Here is a 19,166-nt window from a genome sequence, read left to right as displayed (position 1 = left end):
ACGTTGGCACACACAGTGGGTTGTAGTATACGAAAGGAACCAGAGTATTGGTAACCAATCTTTTATAAACAAGTTTGTCTTCTACTCTGGAGAGAAATACTATATCTTACAAAGCTATTTGTTATACAAATATCCTTGAAAAAATAATTCAGAGCTAGGGCCTGACTATATGCAATTCCAACAAGTACACAGGTGATGCTGATAATGCTGGTCTGAGGATTGTACTATAACAATCACTGCATTAAGGAAAGGAAGAGTATTCTGGAGAACAAACATTATACACTATATAATAACACTATACAATGGAAATCAGCCTTAAAGAGAATTTCAAGAGGTTCAGTGTGCTAAAATTTACAGTATATATTTTTGAGATAGTTGGGAAGAAAATAAAAATTACTGCAAACCTAGTAGCATAAAATTGAATCTATGCTCTCAGTTTGACTTTTCTGATTACATTGAGGCTTAACACCTTTAAGCCATGTTTCTATCTCTGTGAAATGCTTGTGTCCTTTGCTTATTTTTCTATTAGAATTTCCTTTTTTTCTCATTTGTTGGTAGGATTTCTTTCTTTCTTCTTTTCCTTTCCTTTCTTCTTTTAACCAGGGGAACATGCAAATGCAGCCCCTCACTATCATAAATTATGCAGCCAAATTTCCCACATTTGGGGAAATCACCAGGGTCACTACATATGGAAGTGTAATGAAAAAGTCTCACCCTGGGAGGACCATCTTCATAATCATATCTCCTCTGCCAGGTGAACATGAATTTCTTTTCCAGATATTAATTCTTTATCAGCGAGGTATGTTTTCTCCCATCTTTGACTTGGTTTTCCCCCTTCTTTAGGTGATATTTGATACATGCAAATTATTATTTCTAATATAGTCCTCCTCCTCCTCCTCTTTCTTCTTCTTCTCCCTCTCCCCCACCCCCTTATTTTTTATTTTGAGACAGGTCTTGCTAAGTTGGTTAAAAAAAAGCTTTGCTAAATTGCTGAGGCTGGCTTTGAATTTATGATCCTCCTGCATTGCTGGGATTACAGGCATGTGCCACCATGCCTGACTCCAAAGTCAACACAATTGCTATCAAAATCCTAGCTGATTTGTTTTGTTCTCCCTGAGACTTTGGCAAGATCATCCTAAAATTTATATGAAAATTCAAGGGATCTAGAATGTCCATTTTGGAAAGGAAAAATAAAGTTAAAATTCTTAGACTATCCAATTTAAAAACTTGCTATAAAGTTATAGCAAACAAAGCAGAATAGAATTAGCATAAGGATAAACAGAGCAGAATAGAGGACAGAAATAAACTCTTATATTTGTGTTTAACTTTTTTTGTAAAAAAACCGAGGTGTAAAAACAACTGAGTGGAGAAAAAAATAGTCTTTTCAACAAAATGTGTTGAAACAATTAGTGATCTATATATTTTTAAATGAACTTAGATTCATACCTTATACCATATACAAAATTTAACTCAGAGTAAATCATGGACCTACATGTAAACATAAAACTATAAGTATCATTGTGAACTTGGATGAGGAAAAGAATTTTTAGATATCAAAAGCATAATCCACAAAAGAAAAAAAGTGCTTAACTAGGCTTCATCAAAGTTAAAAACTTCTCCCCTTTAAGAGACACTGTTGGAAGAATAAAAATATAAGACATGGAGCGGAAGAAAATATTTGCAAAACATATATCTAGCAAATCACTTGAATCCAGAATATATTTTTAAAGAGTCTCAAGACTCAATAATAAGAAAACAACAATCCAATTTTAAAAATGGGCAAAAAATTTTGTATGGCTACTTCACCAAAGACAAATAAATGCCAAATAAAAATATGAAAGACACTCAACTAATCATTAGGGAAATATAAATTAAATCTACATGAGATACCTCTACTAACTTATTACAAAGGCACAAATTAAAAAGATTAATCATATTAAGTGTTGGTGAGGATATAATGAACTAGAACTCTCATATACTACTGGTTAGAAAGTATGTGGTACACTTTGGAAAAAAGTTTTGTAATTTCTTAAAAAATTAGTAATAAATCAATATGATCCAACCATTTCACTCCTATGTATTTTACCAAAGTGGGGGGGGGCATATGTCTATACCGTCTTACACATAAATGATTTATTTGTAATAGACAAAAAACAGAAATATTGCAAATGATTCTTCACAGGTGAATGGATATATCTATCCATTCAATATATACAATGCATACAATTCAGCAATAAAAAAGATTTTTTTTTTCAATGCTGAGGATCAAATTTGTGACCTCATGCATGCTAAGCACAAGCTCTGCCACTGAATTACAACTCCAACTAGTGAGTGAATTACATACACACAACAACCTGGATCAATCTCAAAAATTATTATGCTAAATCAAAGAAGCCAGATCTCCTCTTTACTTTAAGAAGTATATAGTGTACAATTCCTTTTATATAAAACTCTAGAAATGAAAACTAATCTAGTGACGATAAATAAGCAAAACAAAACAAACAAACAAAAAAAACCCAGAGGGGTAATAAGCACAAAATTATGGAATTATACAAAGGCAGGAGGAAACTTGAGGATGTTGGGTATGTTAATCATTGATTGCGGTGATGGTTTTACAGCAGATATAGACCTGTGTCAAAACATCACATTATACACCACAATTTATTATATATCAGTAATATAATTATATCTCAACACACACACACACACACACACACACACACACACACACACACACACCATAAATCTCTCTCTCTCTCTCCCCTCCCTCTGTGTGTGTGTGTGTGTGTGTGTGTGTGTGTGCTGGGAATCAGATCGAGTCTTACACATGCTAGTCAAGTGCTTACCCACTGAGTTATATCCCCAGTCCATTTAAAGTTCTTAAAACAGTTACAAAAATGTTTAGTAATAATGAGCATACCATTTTCTTCTTTTCCTTATTTTTTATTATGGGATGCTGAAGATGTCCAAGATCTCACATATCCAAGCATGCACTCTACCACTGAGCCCCAGTCCAAGTGTGCCCTTTATATATTAGCAAATTCTGATGTTTGAGAAGTTCTGAAATCAGCAGCAATTTAGGCTACTCCATTACCAAATGTTTACTCTTACTGCTATGGAGACCAACATTTATGCCAGGTAGGTGAAGTTAAGCAAAGAAAGCAAAACTAATTCTTTGTTATGCAAAGAGAAAAGAACCTTTTAGAAACACTTTGATATTCACTGGGGGAAAAAAAGGTGTTAGAAGTTGCTACATCCCAATTATTATTGGAATTACATTCCAAGAGGAAAAACACCTTCAGCTTCTAGATGTAACAACCTACTCTGCTTATTATAAGATAAAAAAAAAAAAAAAAAATCTTTGCTCTCATACAGCATTTTCTTTCAGTGGTAAGACCTTTTAAAACACTGTGAAACAGAAGACTTCTCATTAGTAAAACAGATTTCCTATATTTTTGTAAGAAGTTGACATTTTTTATTATCTCAAAGCATAGAAATCACCCAGTTTGGGTTATATTAATAAACTTCTGAAGGGAAGAAGAGGGCAGCACTACCTGAACTGTTTTCTTGTTTATCTGTTTTTCTTGAGACAGTGTCTCACTATATTGCCCAGGGTGACCTCAAACTTAGGCTAATGAGATCCTCCTACCTCAGCATGCAGAGTAGCTCGGACTACAGGTATGCTACAACACAATCAACACTACCTGAGTTCTTAAAGGAGGAAGGGAAGTTCCTGCTAAGTAAGACTTTTTAGACTAGGAATTGAGGCAAACTTAGAGGAGGACAAGATTTAACTGGTTAGGCTTAAAGATCTACCCAGTATGACTTTGGCAACTACAGATAGTGGGAATTCTCAAACATTAGATTAAAACCTAAAGTAAATGTGATCAAGAGTATTTAGATTTTTAAAAGGTTAAAATACACAGTATTTAGTTATTTTTATAAAGACTCTTTAGTCAGCATCAGAGCACTTTAATATAATGATTAAGAGCACAATCTGGGGTCGTACTGCCTAGATTAAAATTCTAGTTGTCGCTTACCAGTTATGTACATTTGGCAATCACCACACTTCACTCTCTAAAACTTAGGTATCCCCCTTATAAATTGCAGACAACAGCACCTCCTTCATAGCACTTTGTGAGGATTAAATCAGATAATATCAATAATATTCAGTAAGGGATTAGGGGTGTAGTTTAGTAGTAGAGCACTTACCTAGTATTCCCAAAGTTCTGAAAGTTCTGGATTTGATTCCTAGCAACATCCAAAAACAAAAAAAGGGTAAGAGCATGAGCTCTAGAGATAAGCTGCCTGATTTGACTCCTTGGCTCTACCACCTACTAGTTTTAAATGACCTGCCTGTATCCCTGTTTCTTCATCAGTAAAACAGGGATAATAGTACTCCTATCTCATAAGGGTATTAAAAAGGTTCATGCTGGTTGTGGTAGCACGCACCTTGTAATCCCAGCGACTCAGGAGGCTAAGGTAAAAGGATTGCAATTTTGAGGTCAGCCTGGGCAACTTAATGAGATCCTATTTCAAAATAAAAGTTTAAAAAGGATTGGGGATACTTTTATACTATTGGTCAGATTGTAAATTACTACAACCACTATGAAAATCATTATGGAAGTTCTTCAAAAGACTAGGCATGGAACCCTCATGTGACCCAATTATACCTCTCCTCCATATTTATCCTAAAGAATTAAAGTCTATGAATTATAGTGATACATGCAGACCCATGTTTATAGCCAAACTATGGAAACAGCCTAGGAACCCATCAACATAAGAAAATGTGGTTTATATACACAATGGAGTTTTATTCAGTCATAAAAAATGTGAAATTAAGCCATCTGCAGGAAAATGGATGGAACTTGAGACTATGTTAAGCAAATATGCCAAACTCAGAAGGTCAAGGGTCATGTTTTCTCTCATATGTGGAAGTTTGGGAGGAAGAAGGAAAAGAAAGGTGGTGAGGGTGATCATGTGAAAAGCAAAGGGAGATCACTAGAATAGAGGAAAGGGACCAGGAGGCGGGAGAAGGGTGGGAGGTAGGAAGTGCTAGAGAGGAACATTGGCAAAATTATACTGTTATATTGTATGCATATATTAATATGCAACAACAAATCTCACCATTTTGTACAACTATAATGAACCAATAAAAAATATGGAGGAAAAAACCAAGGGCTGGGGATGTAGCTCAGCTCTAAAGCACATGTGTGACGCCCTGTGTTCAATTGCCAGTATCACTAAGAGAGAGAGAGAGAGAGAGAGAGAGAGAGAGAGAGAGAGAGAAGACTGATATATCTTTATAAAGAAAGCACTTTGAACAGTGGGGCACATAATAAATGAAGTAGCAGTCATTATTAAAATGTGCTTTTACAAGCTGGACACGGTAAGGCATGCCTGTGGTCCCAACTACTCAGGAGGTAGGGTAGGAGGATAATTTGAACCCAGGAGTTCAAAAACAGCCTGGACTGTTTTGAGACCCTACCTCAAAAGCAAAATATATGGTTTGCAAACACTACTATTAAAAAATAGACAATCTTCACAAAGTGTTTGTTCTTTTGGTGCTAGGGATCAAACCCAGGGCTTCACATATGCTACAGAAACTTTATTTCTATTGTAGCTTTTTTTTATCCTTAAGAGAATGCTTTTTTTCCCTTGAGTGTTCAAAGTAATAAAAGGATATGTGGCCTTTGTTTTGCAACAGAATTACATGTCTTAGAATATTCAAATATCATGATTATTTTGTAGTTTAGATTTGTAATTTAGATTATATCTTAATATTTCCAGGGTTTCAAGATGGCGGCCTAGAGGGTGGCTGCATTTCATGTTGCTCCAGGACTCAGGATTCAAAAGAGGAGATATTGAGACACTTGAGACCAACTCAAAGCAGCCGGGTGACTCTCACCCGTTGGGAAGGCGTCCTGGATGGGACGGTGGTCCCGGAACGCAGGAAACTTTGTGAAGTAGAGCTGCCGGCGAGACACCCCTCCCCCCGCTGGAGCAGTGAACTTGGACAAATGGGAGCGCCGTAAAGGAGGCCGCTCGGCACAGCGCTGGGACTCGGAGCAACCACTGGGGCTCCGGCGGCTGCCCAGGGGAGGAGTGGCGAGGAGAGCTGTGTGGACTCAGAACACCGGGGCCTGCCCTGAGGAGGAGGAGGAGGAACGTGGCCGCTTGGATTCGGAGTGACTGCACCAGAGCTACAGGCGGTTGAGAGAGGAGAAGCTCCGCGGCGAGCTCTTTGGACTCAGAACGACTGCTTCTGAACACCGGGGCCTGCCCTGAGGACGAGGAGGAGGAAGAGGAGCGCGGCCGCTTGGATTCAGAGTGACTACACCAGAGCTACAGGCGGTTGCCAGAGGAGGGGTTGTGTGGCGAGCTGTTTGGACTCAGACCACTTCTGAACACCAGGGCCTGCCCGGAGGAGTAGGAGGAGGAGGAGGAGGAGGAGGAGGAGGAGGAGCGCGGCGGGTCGTTTGGACTCACAGTGACTGCATTAGTGCTCCAGGCGGCTGCTCAGAGGAGAAGGCGAGTGGTGAGTTGTTTGGACTTAAAGTGACAGCTCCTGAACACAGGGGGGCTGCCTGGCGGGGAAGCGTGGTGGGTCGCTTGTCTTGAGTGGCCACACCAGAGCTCTGGGCGGTTGCCCAGAGGACGCGTGCAGTGGGTCACGTGGATTCAGAGCCACTCAGAGCGACCGCTCCTGAACACCCGGCGGATTATCTGGAGAAGGAGGAGCAACGGGGAGGGTCACTTCGACTCGGAGTGATTGATTGCCCAGGGCTACGGGTGGTTGGTGGGAGGTGGAGGCACGCAGTGAGTTTCTAGGACTCCTAGTGACCGCACTGGAATACTGGGCGGCTGTCTGGAGGAAGAGGTGTGTGGCGGGTCTCTGGGACTCAGAGCGATTGTACCGGGCCCCAGGTGGCTACTCAGAGGAGGGGCCGCTTAGCCAGCGATTAGGTGCAGAGCAGGGTCCCAGGATCTAGGAGGCTTCTTGGTGGAAGAGCCTCACAGAGACAGGCTTAGGGCGGAGCGAAGGTTCCAGGCCTGCGGGTAGATTCTCTGAGGAGGGGCAGCCTAAGGAGATTCATCTGCGAAGGGTGAGGCTCCCAGGCCCAGGAGGTAGGGCCGGGCCCCTGGGAACATTGCAGAGGAAGGCAGCCCAGCCCAGGTGGTAGCTGTAAATTGAGGGGACTTCTAGGAGGGAACTGACCAGCGAGACCTCCCCACCGGGTGAGTCTTCCCTGCCGGGTGAGGTTTCCCCACAAGGACGGTAAAACCAGAGACTCAGGCCCAAACAGGCCTTGCCTCAGCCCACAGCCTAGGTCCCCTTTGGATGACCATTGGTCAACAAGTGGAGGCACCTCTGCCCACTAGCAGGGATTATACCCCACCTGAAGGCCACCACTCCTAGAGAGGCAGCTTATTTGTGGAGCACTGCATTATCAACTTCCTCCAAGACTTCAGCCTACTGAAGGCTAAGGGGGGATATATATAGAAATCTTCAGGGACATTGTAAGTCAATAGAGGAAATCTGCAATATCTCAGCGGTCCACTGATACCTGAACAATATGAGAAAACAAGGAAAGAAAATGCTGCAAACAAATCTAGATGTTACATCAATAAAACCCAATGACAGCATGGCAGAAGAAATGACAGAAAAGGAGTTCAGAATGTACATAATTAAAATGATCAGAGAAGCAAACGATGAGATGAGAGAGCAAATGCATGCACTGAATGATGAGATGAAAGAGCAAATGCAAGCATTGAATGATCGCACCAATCGACAGTTAAAAGAGCAAATACAGGAAGCAAAAGATCATTTCAATAAAGAGGTAGAGATATTGAAAAAAAACCAAACGGAAATCCTTGACATGAAGGAAACAATAAACCAAATTAAGAACTCCATAGAAAGCATATCCAATAGGATAGAACACCTGGAAGACAGAACTTCAGACATTGAAGACAAAATATTTAACCTTGAAAACAAAGTTGAACAAACAGAGAAGATGGTAAGAAATGGTGAACAGAATCTACAAGAACTATGGGATATCATGAAAAGTCCAAATTTAAGAATTATTGGGATTGAGGAAGGCCTAGAGAAACAAACCAAAGGAATGAACAATCTATTCAATGAAATAATATCAGAAAATTTCCCAAATCTGAAGAATGAAATGGAAAATCAAGTTCAAGAGGCTTATAGAACTCCAAATACACAAAATTACAACAGACCCACACCGAGGCACATTATAATGAAAATACCTAACATACAAAATAAAGACAGAATTTTAAAGGCCAAATTACATTCAGGGGAAACCAATACGGATATCAGCAGATTTTTCAATCCAGACCCTAAAAGCTACAAGGACCTGGAACAACATTTTTCAAGCCCTGAAAGAAAATGGATGCCAACCAAGAATCTTATACCCAGCAAAACTTACCTTCAAATTTGACGATGAAATAAAATCCTTCCATGATAAACAAAAGCTAAAAGAATTTACAAAAAGAAAGCCAGCATTACAGAACATTCTCAGCAAAATATTCCATGAGGAAGAGATGAAAAACAAAGAAGCAAATCAGCAAAGGGAGGAATTATCCTAAAGGAATTGTCAAATAAAGGAGGAACCAAGTTGTGTCAAACAAATAAATAAATAAAATTTAAAAAATGAACCAAATGACCGGGAAACCAAATCATATCTCTATAATAACCCTGAATGTTAATGGCCTGAATTCATCAATCAAAAGACATAGACTGGCAGATTGGATTAAAAGAAAGATCCAACAATATGTTGCCTGCAAGAGACTCACCTCATAGAAAAAGATACCCATAGACTAAAGGTGAAAGGATGGGGAAAAACACACCATGCACATGGACTCAGCAAAAAAGCTGGAGTATCCATCCTCATTTCAGATAATGTGGACTTCAAGCCAAAGTTAGTCAGAAGGGATAAAGAAGGTCATTTCATACTGCTTAAGGGAAGCATAAATCAGCAAGATATAACAATCATAAACATCTATGCCCCAAACAGTGGCTCATCCATGTACGTCAAACAAATCCTTCTCAATTTCAGAAACCAAATAGACCATAACACAATAATACTAGGTGATTTTAACACGCCTCTCTCACCACTGGACAGATCTTCCAGACAAAAATTGAACAAAGAAACCATAGATCTCAATAACACAATCAATAATTTAGACTTAACAGACATTTATAGAATATACCATCCAACCAAGAGCGAATACACTTTCTTCTCAGCAGCACATGGATCCTTCTCTAAAATAGACCATATATTATGCCACAAAGCTAATGTTAGCAAATACAAGAAGATAGAGACACTAGCATGTATTCTATCAGATCATAATGGATTGAAGTTAGAAATAAATGAAAGAGTAAAACACAGAAACTATTCCAACATCTGGAGATTAAACAATATGCTATTATATGATGAATGGATAACAGAAGATATTAGGAAGGAAATTAAAAAATTCTTAGAGGTAAATGAGAACAAAGAAACATCATATCAAAATCTCTGGGACACTATGAAAGCAGTACTTAGAGGGAAATTTATTTCATGGAGCGCATTTAATAAAAGAAGTAAAACTCAACAAATAAACGACCTAACACTACAGCTCAAAGCCCTCGAAAAAGAAGAACAGAACAGCACCAAAAGTAGTAGAAGACAGGAAATAGTTAAACTCAGAGCTGAAATCAATGAAATTGAAACAAAAGAAACAATACAAAAAATTGACAAAATAAATAGTTGGTTCTTCGAAAAAATAAACAAAATTGATAAACCTTTAGCCACACTAACAAAGAGAAGATGAGAGAAAACCCAAATCACTAAACTTCGGAATGAACAAGGAAATATCACAACAGACAGGATTGAAATACAAAACATAATGAGAAGCTATTTTGAAAATCTATACTCCAACAAAACAGAAAACCTCGAAGACATCAACAGGTTTCTAGAGACATATGAATTGCCTAAACTGAACGAGGAGGACATACACAATTTAAATAGACCAATTTCAAGTACTGAAATAGAAGAAGTCATCAAAAGCCTACCAACAAAGAAAAGTCCGGGACCAGATGGGTTCTCAGCCGAGTTCTACAAAACCTTTAAAGAAGAGCTCATTCTAATACTTCTCAAAGTATTCCATAAAATAGAAGAGGAGGGAACCCTCCCAAACTCATTCTATGAAGCCAATATCACCCTGATACCTAAACCAGACAGAGACTCATCAAGGAAAGAATATTTCAGACCAATATCCTTAATGAACATCGATGCAAAAATTCTCAACAAAATTTTAGCAAATCGCATACAAAAACATATTAAAAAGATAGTGCACCATGATCAAGTGGGTTTCATCCCAGGGATGCAAGGTTGGTTCAACATCAGGAAATCAATAAACGTAATTCACCATATTAATAGACTTAAAGTCAAGAATCACATGATTATTTCAATAGATGCAGAAAAAGCATTTGATAAAATACAGCACCCCTTCATGCTCAAAACACTAGAAAAAATAGGGATAGTGGGAACATTCCTTAACATTGTAAAGGCCATTTATGCTAAGCCCACGGCTAATATCATTCTAAACGGTGAAAAACTGAAAGCATTCCCCCTAAAAACTGGAACAAGGCAGGGATGCCCTCTTTCACCACTTCTATTCAACATCGTTCTTGAGATTCTGGCCAGAGCAATTAGACAAACCAAAGAAATTAAAGGGATACGAATTGGAAAAGAAGAACTCAAACTATCCCTGTTCGCTGATGACATGATTATATATTTAGAGGAACCTGGAAATTCTACCAGAAAACTCTTAGAACTCATAAGTGAATTCAGTAAAGTAGCAGGTTACAAGATCAATGCTCATAAATCCAACGCATTTTTATACATAAGTGATGAATCTTCAGAAAGAGAAATTAGGAAAACTACCCCATTCACAATAGCCTCGAAAAAAATAAAATACTTGGGAATCAATCTCACAAAAGAGGTGAAAGACCTCTACAATGAGAACTATACAACACTAAAGAAAGAAATTAAAGAACACCTCAGAAGATGGAAAGATCTTCCATGTTCTTGGATAGGAAGAATTAATATTGTCAAAATGGCCATACTACCTAAAGTGCTATACAAATTCAATGCAATTCCAATTAAAATCCCAATGACGTACCTTACAAAAATAGAGCAAGCAATTATGAAATTCATCTGGAAGAATAAGAAACCCAGAATAGCTAAAGCAATCCTCAGTAGAAAGAGCAAAGCAGGGGTATCTCAATACCAGATCTTCAACTCTACTACAAAGCAATAGTAACAAAAACGGCATGGTATTGGTACCAAAATAGAAAGGTAGATCAATGGTACAGAATAGAGGACACGGACACAAACCCAAATAAATACAATTTTCTCATACTAGACAAAGGTGCCAAAAATATGCAATGGAGAAAAGATAGCCTCTTCAACAAATGGTGCTGGGAGAATTGGAAATCCATATGCAACAGAATGAAACTAAACCCATATCTCTCACCATGCACGAAACTAAACTCAAAGTGGATTAAGGACCTCGGAATCAGACCAGAGACCCTGCAGATTATAGAAGAAAAAGTAGGTCCAGATCTTCAACATGTCGGCTTAGGACCAGACTTCCTTAACAGGACTCCCATAGCACAAGAAATAAAAGCAAGAATCAATAACTGGGATAGATTGAAACTAAAAAGCTTTCTCTCAGCAAAGGAAACTATCAGCAATGCGAAGAAAGAGCCTACAGAGAGGGAGAATATCTTTGCCACTCATACTTCAGATAGAGTGCTAATTTCCAGAATCTATAAAGAACTCTAAAAAGTCTACTCCAAGAATTCAAATAATCCAGTCGACAAATGGGCTAAGGAAATGAACAGACACTTCACAGAAGAAGATCTACAAGCAATCAACAAACATATGGAAAAATGTTCAACATCTCTAGCAATAAGAGAAATGCAAATCAAAACCACCCTAAGATTCCATCTCACCCCAATTAGAATGGTGATTATCAAGAATACGAGCAACAACAGGTGTTTGCGAGGATGTGGGGAGAAAGGTACACTCATACATTGCTGGTGGGGCTGCAAATTAGTGCAGCCACTCTGGAAAGCAGTGTGGAGATTCCTTAGAAAACTTGGAATGGACCCTCCATTTGACCCAGCTATCCCACTCCTTGGCCTATACCCAAAGGACTTAAAATCAGCATACTACAGGGATACAGCCACATCAATGTTCATAGCTGCTCAATTCACAATAGCCAGACTGTGGAACCAACCTAGATGCCCTTCAATTGATGAATGGATAAAGAAACCGTGGTATGTATATACAATGGAATATAACTCAGCCATAAAGAATGATAAAATTATGGCATTTGCAGGCAAATGGATGAAATTGGAGAATATCATGCTAAGTGAGATAAGCCAATCTCAAAAATCCAAAGGACGAATGATATCGCTAATAAGTGGAGGATGACACATAATGGGGGGGGAGGGAAGGGTTAGTGTTAGGGTTAGAGTTAGGGTTAGGGAGGGGGGCAAGTATGGAGGAAGGAAGCACTGTATAGAGGGTAAAGAGGGGTGGGAGTGGTGGGGGGAAGAGAAAAAATAACAGAATGAATCAAACAACATTACTCTATGTAAATTTATGATTACACAAATGGTATGCCTTCACGCCATGTACAGAGAAACAACATGTATCCCATTTGTTTACAATTAAAAAAAAATATTTCCATGGAGCCTTCCCTGAAGATATTACAATTTTGGGTCTCACTCCATTTTAGTCATTTTAGATATTCAATAAACATTAAAGATAACAAGGCTGTGAGTTGCTCTGTGCTCCATGAATCTAACTCATTAGGTCCACACCATCTTACATAACTTTCATGCTCATCATTTACCGTTTTCTTTAAAATAAGCCTGGCAATTATCAAGAATACAAGTAACAATGTGGGTAAGGATGTGGGGAAAAGGTACACTCATACATTGCTGATGGGACTGCAAATTGGTGCAACCATTTTGAAAAGCAGTGGAAAGGAACCACCATTTGACCCAGTTATCCCACTCCTTGGCATATACCCAAGAGACTTCAAATCAGCATACTACGGTGATGTGGCCACATCAATATTTATAGCCCCTCAATTCATAATAGCTAAGCTATGGAACCAACCTAGGTGTCATTCAACAGATGAATGGATAAAGAAAATGTGGTATATATACAATGGAATATTACTCCGCCATGAAGAATGATAAAATTATGGCATCTGCAGGCAAATGGATGAAATTGGAGAATATTATGCTAAGTGAGATAAGCCAATCTCAAAAAACTAAAGGACAAATGATCTCACTGATAAGCAGATGAGGGGGTAGGAGGGGTTAGTGTTAGGGTTAGGGTTAGGTTTAGGGTTAGAGATAAGGAGGGTGGTAAGAATGGAGGAAGGAAGGACTGTATAGAGAGAAAAGAGGGGTGGGAGGGGTGGGGGGGAAGGGAAAAAATAACAGAATGAATCAAACAACACTGCTCTATGTAAATTTATGATTTTTAATTAAAAAAATATATATAAAAAAAGAAAATGGGGTATATATACATAATGGAATATTACACAGCCATAAAGAAGAATGAAGTTATGGCATTTGCCAGTAAATGGATAGAACTGGAGACTATCATGTTAAGTGAAATAAACCAATCCCCAAAAACCAAAAGCCCAATGTTCTCTCTGATATGTGGATGTTAAAACAGAATAGGGGAGAGTGGGGAGGGAAGAACAGAAGTTCACTGCATTAGACAAAGGGGACTGAAGGGAAGGGTGGAGGGATGGGGGTAAGAAAGACAGTAGAATGAACTAGACAGAACTTTCCTATGTTAATGTATGAATACACAGTGTAACTCTACATGTAAAACTACAAAAATGGAAATTTATATTCCACATATGTATACTTTGTCAAAATACATTCTACTGTCATGTATATCTAAAAATAACAAATAAAAAATTCAATAAAAAAAGAAGACTGAGATCCAAAAAAAGTATGTCTCACTCTCCAGTACCCACATTTCCTCTCCCTTTGTGTGTATATCCTTTTTTGTTATTTGCGCTCCTGAAAAAATTCTCTGCTTGTGCCTCTTTTAACTTGACCTGAAATTCTTTTCTGTGGTATAAGTCAAGAACCTGCCAAGGCCAAGTTGAGGTCCCCTTCTTTCTTCTGAGGACCTCCTCAGATCCTATCTGGTGACAGGGAGACAAGAAGAGAAAAAGAAAATTGAAATGACTCAAACTTGACTATAAAGACTGTTCAGAGCAATCATAACTATCGAAAATATCAGTAAAAAGTGGAATGAAAACACATACATATATACATATATATATTCACACATACATATACATACCTACACATATGCATACATATACATACACATACACAGACTAGCCCTTATTCAAAATGCTTAGGACCAGAGTGATTTAGATTTTGGATTTTTTAAAATTTTTAAATATTTGCATATATTTAATGAGATATCTTGGGTGAGACCCAAGTCTAAACACAAAATTCATTTATGTTTCACATATGTCTTATAAACTTAAGATAAATTTATAAGCATATTTTTTAGTGCACCTATGTTTTGACTGTGCTCATCTCATGAAGATGTGTGGAACTTTCCACGTATAGTATCAGGTTGATGCCCAAAGTTTCAGATTTTAGAGCATTTTGGATTTCATATTTTCAGTATACAGATTCTTAATCTGTGTGTATACTCTTATAATGTGAGTAATGACCCAAAAAAGAACATAAGAAACTGAGCACCAAACTTCAAAGTGGGCTAGGTTTTGAACAACAAATGTAGAAAGTATTCAGACTGAGAGGATGCACCAAAGGTCATATAGAAAAGTGATTGGGAAATCTATATCTTTTTACTCACCTTTCTTCAATTAGTGCCTTCTTATCTCTTAGGTGAGGCTGCACTTAGTAATTTTTTTCCTAAGAGTATAGTATGGAAGTGTGTGGAGGGCAGGTAATCTAACATTGGAAAAACATGACAAAAAATCTCAGCTAGGTGGTCAAAATCTACATTGTCACAAACCATGTTCATAGTGTGCACATTTGATATAATAGTTTTTCTCTTGATAAACCACAATTCCTGTCCTATTTGAGAAAAAAACAACAAATGAGTTCTAATAAAAGGGCATCTTTGAAATTATCTAAACAGCCTCCTCAAAGCAGTCCAGATTACCAAAATAAAGTAAGTCTAAAACAAACTATCACAACCAAAAGAAACCTAAGAAAACATTCCAACTGTGCTATCTTGGCTATAATCCTGGACAGATAAAAAGACATAAGCTATAGACTTTAATAATAATGTAGCAATATTGGTTCACTAATTCTAACAGATGTACCATGCTAAGATGTTAATAATAGGGGAAACTAGGTCTAAAATGTTAATAATAAAGGAAACTGGATGTGGAGTATATGGAAACACTCTACACTATTTTCTCAATTTTTGTGCAAATCTAAAATTGTTCTAAAAAAGTCTATTTTTAATAAATCTTACTTTTCTTTCAAAGTCCATTAAAAATCTTATCTCCTCCAAGAAACTATTCCTGATTTCCTCAAACTAAATGAGACCTCCTTAGTTGGAAGCTGGCTTACATATCTGTTGAGCTCTCAACAATTTTTGCCCAACATGCTTGTTTATGAATGTACTTCATCTACTAAATCATGAACGTCATGTCAAGTAAATTTATATTCTCCACATTAATACAAAAGTAGTTCAAAGCAAAATTTAGAAATTAATCCAAATGAAAGTCACTTTCAGTGATAGTGAGTTTATATCTCCCAAGGCAGTTTCATTCTACTTCTGAACAACTCTAATAATTAGAAAGTCCTTCCTGCTGGGTTGAAACCAGCTGCTCTATAATTGCCTCATTTATTGCATGAATGAAAGAATGACAAGTTAACTAGCTCCATGAGAGCAGGAACACCTTCTGGTTTACCTAATCCAGCACTTGGCACATAGCAGATACTCAAAAAACTACTTTTGAGTAATCAAATGAGTAGACTGGGGCGGGGGAAGGACAGAAACTCTTAACCCTGTCACCCTTCCTCCATACACAATTTAATTATCTAGCTAACGACAGTTTTGGGGTGCATGATAATATATCATATAACTGCATATATGCAAAGGTCACAGTTACTTTTTTGAGCACTTACTGTTTTGTATATATATCAGTAATACATTAAGTTCATTTAAATCTTCACACCTTTATACATACGTTTTATAAACAATTGAACCACAGCCAAGAGAATTAGTTTTGCACACTTGTGAGAAAAGGACGTGGGGTCGGCAGATTTCCCATGAGTGTGCTGCTAAGGATCAGGAATGGATCGGAAAACTCGGGCTTGGCAGCAAGGCTTCCTCAGTATCCCTGAGGGAGAAAACTCCTAGAGCCGCCGCCAGGATGCAGACTCATCCACTCCAGAACTATGCAACTCTGGACAAATTACTTCACCTGCAGTTGGCGAGCTTCCTCATCCAAACATAAAGCTTGGACTCAGTGGCCTTTTAAACCTTTGTCAGTTCTAAGGCCCTCACATTCTGGGCTTTGTGAAGGCTTTTTCTCAAAATCTAGAGTGTTTTCAAAGTTAAAGGGTAACTGCAAAATAATCTCCAGTAAATCACTTTCCCTGCTCAGTCCCTTCACTTCTCACGGGAGCTGTTGGCCCGCAGCATCTTCATGGCATCTTTTAATCATTTACTTTTAGTTGACCAGCAGAGACTAAAGCAAATAAAATATAAAATCACAGGGTGACTGACAGGCCTTAGAGGCAGCAGTTCGACCATCTTGAACGAAAACTCTGAGGTAAACCCTTTCCAGAGAAGAAAAGGGGTCGACCAAAGCCCAGGCGTAGACGTTATCTTGCAAGTTCCAATCGGAGAAAAAGACGCTGGCAGAAGGAAGAAAGAAAACGTGAAGAGACACATCACTGGTGACTGCACTCCTAGAGCTGGGAACACACCTGGGCGCTGAGCCCTCAGAGCCGGCTCAGTCAGCTGCTCTCGAGAACTTCCAGAACGTTCCACCAGGTGTGAGATGGGTGCTGCGGGCGGAGCGGCCCAGGACGCCCCGGAGGCGCCAGAGCCCGGAAGCAGCTGCTGGGCTTGTGCGCAGCCGCAGACCCTGCTAGCCACGCCCCCACACCACTGCTTTTCAGGGGCCCAGGTTTGCGCCAACAGTTAGTGGTTAGGAAAAAGCAAGGATTTTTTTTCTTTCTCTTTCTCTTCCTTCTTCTTCCTTCTTCCTCTTCCTCTTTATTTTATTTTGATCTTGGGCATAATTGTCTGGAATTTATTTTTCACAATTTTCTAAAATTAGGCTTGTACTACGATTATTATATAAAATCAAAGAGGCCTCATGTTTATTCAAATTATGAAAAAGACTCATTTTCATTCAGGGCTATAAATTAACACATAGAGAGCTGTGTGTTTGAGTTTTTACCACTCGGTTATTTTCAGCCCTAACGGAAACTTAGCAAGTTATTAAAGTGCTGGTGTTCAAAATGATAAAAATTTAAAAAGAAAGAAAAAACCATCTCTTGTTTATGGCCTAATGGTTAGAGTACAAATTTTTTTTATGTGTCTTACTTTGTAAAACAAGAATTCCTAACTGGGCATGGTGGTGCACGCCTGTAATCCCCGCCACTCAGAGCTAAGGGAAGAGGAACACAGGTTTGAAACCAGCTTCAGCAATTTAGCGAGACTATAAGCAACCTACTGAGATCCTGTCTCAAAATAAAACAAATTAAAAGGTTGGGAATGTGGCTTAGTGGTTAAGTGCCCTTGGGTTCAATCCCTGATACCAAAAAAAAAAAAAAAAAAAAAAAAGAATTCCTGGCCGGTAGTGGGTAGTACTCCAGGAAAAATCTTATGGAGCATGTTTGTAGTCTTGTAGTGTGGATCATTTTTTATACGAGTTAACTATTTTATAGGTTTGGCATTTAATGAAACGTATTAAATTTAAGTGTAATCTTTTGCTGTCCCTGTTGGACACCTTGCAGTTGCTGAGACTGGCTTTGAACTCACAATCCTCCTGCCTCAGCCCCCTGAGCCATTGGAATTACAGGCATGCACCACTGCTCCCAGCTCCTATTCTTTCTTTCTTTTAAAATATTTATTTAGTTGTAGGTGTACACCTTTATTTATTTTTATGTGGTGCTGATGATCAAACCCAGTGCCTCACACATGCTAGGCACTCTACCGTTGAGCCATGACCCCAGCCCCCAGTCTCTCTTAAACTTACTCCAATGAGGCTTTTTAATTTCCACTATGCCACAGAAATTGCTGTTGTCAAGGTCATTGCTAAATCCAGCAGACAACTGTCATTACTGATTTTACTTGGCCAATCAGCCCCATTTGTTACAATTGATCATTTCTTCCTCCAGAAACACATTCCTCCCCATGCCAATGCCCTCATAGCTTTCCTCTAACCTCACTGACCACTTTTCAGTATCTTTTATTGGTTCTTGCTCAGAACCCGACCTCTTAATCTTGAAGTGTCCCAAACTCAGTCCTTGGTGCTCTTTTCTTTGCTAGCTATAGTCACTCTTTTGGTGATCTCATCAATTCATAGCTTTACATATCATTCATGAAATTCCAAATTTCCATCTCTAGCCCTGGGTTCTTTCCCTGAAGCTTAAATATGTATAATCAACTGGCTATGTCATATTCCACTAATGGACATCTCAAATTTCACATGTCCAAAACTGAACTTCTAATTCCCTCCTCCAAATCTGTATCACCCTTCAGTATTCCCTATATAAATTATAACTCATTTTTCCTGTTGTTAAGGTTATGTACCTTGATTATCTTACATACCCCATCTAGTCCATTAGGAAATATTATTGCCTATACTTTCAAAATATATCCAGAGTCTGAAAACCTCCTTGGTCTAACCTATTATCAATTTCACCTGGATTATTGCAATACCCTCCTAACAGATCTCTCTGTTTATGCCTTGTCCTCTAAAGTCCCTTTTCAATATAAAAACCAGGGTAATCTGATTAAAACAGAAGTCAGATAATGTCCCTTCTTTACTTAAAACCTTCTAATGGCTCTCTGTCTCAGAAATAAAAACCTAAACTTCTTTCA

General features: G+C 38.4%; 1 protein-coding gene across 2 annotated transcripts in view; it reads right to left on the bottom strand.

Annotated features, from left to right (window-relative positions):
- LOC306668479 (protein SPO16 homolog) overlaps positions 1 to 17,160 on the bottom strand; it is a 37,460-nt gene extending 20,300 nt beyond the window's left edge. The window contains exons 1-2 of one of the 2 annotated variants that reach the window (XM_079151904.1): positions 16,730 to 17,125; positions 14,164 to 14,253 (exon numbers count right to left, since the gene is read on the bottom strand). The gene's annotated coding sequence lies outside the window, so the exon portion shown is untranslated. Of the gene's footprint in view, positions 1 to 14,163; positions 14,254 to 16,729 lie in introns of both variants that reach the window. The other variant, XM_079151903.1, reaches the window with a different exon arrangement.
- Between the last annotated feature and the right edge of the window lie 2,006 nt (positions 17,161 to 19,166).

The sequence above is a fragment of the Sciurus vulgaris genome, assembly GCF_902686455.1.
Source record: "Sciurus vulgaris genome assembly, chromosome: 1".
Classification (NCBI taxonomy): Eukaryota; Metazoa; Chordata; class Mammalia; order Rodentia; family Sciuridae; genus Sciurus; species Sciurus vulgaris.
Note: the sequence above shows the minus strand (reverse complement) of the source record. Positions and strands in the feature narration are given on the sequence as shown.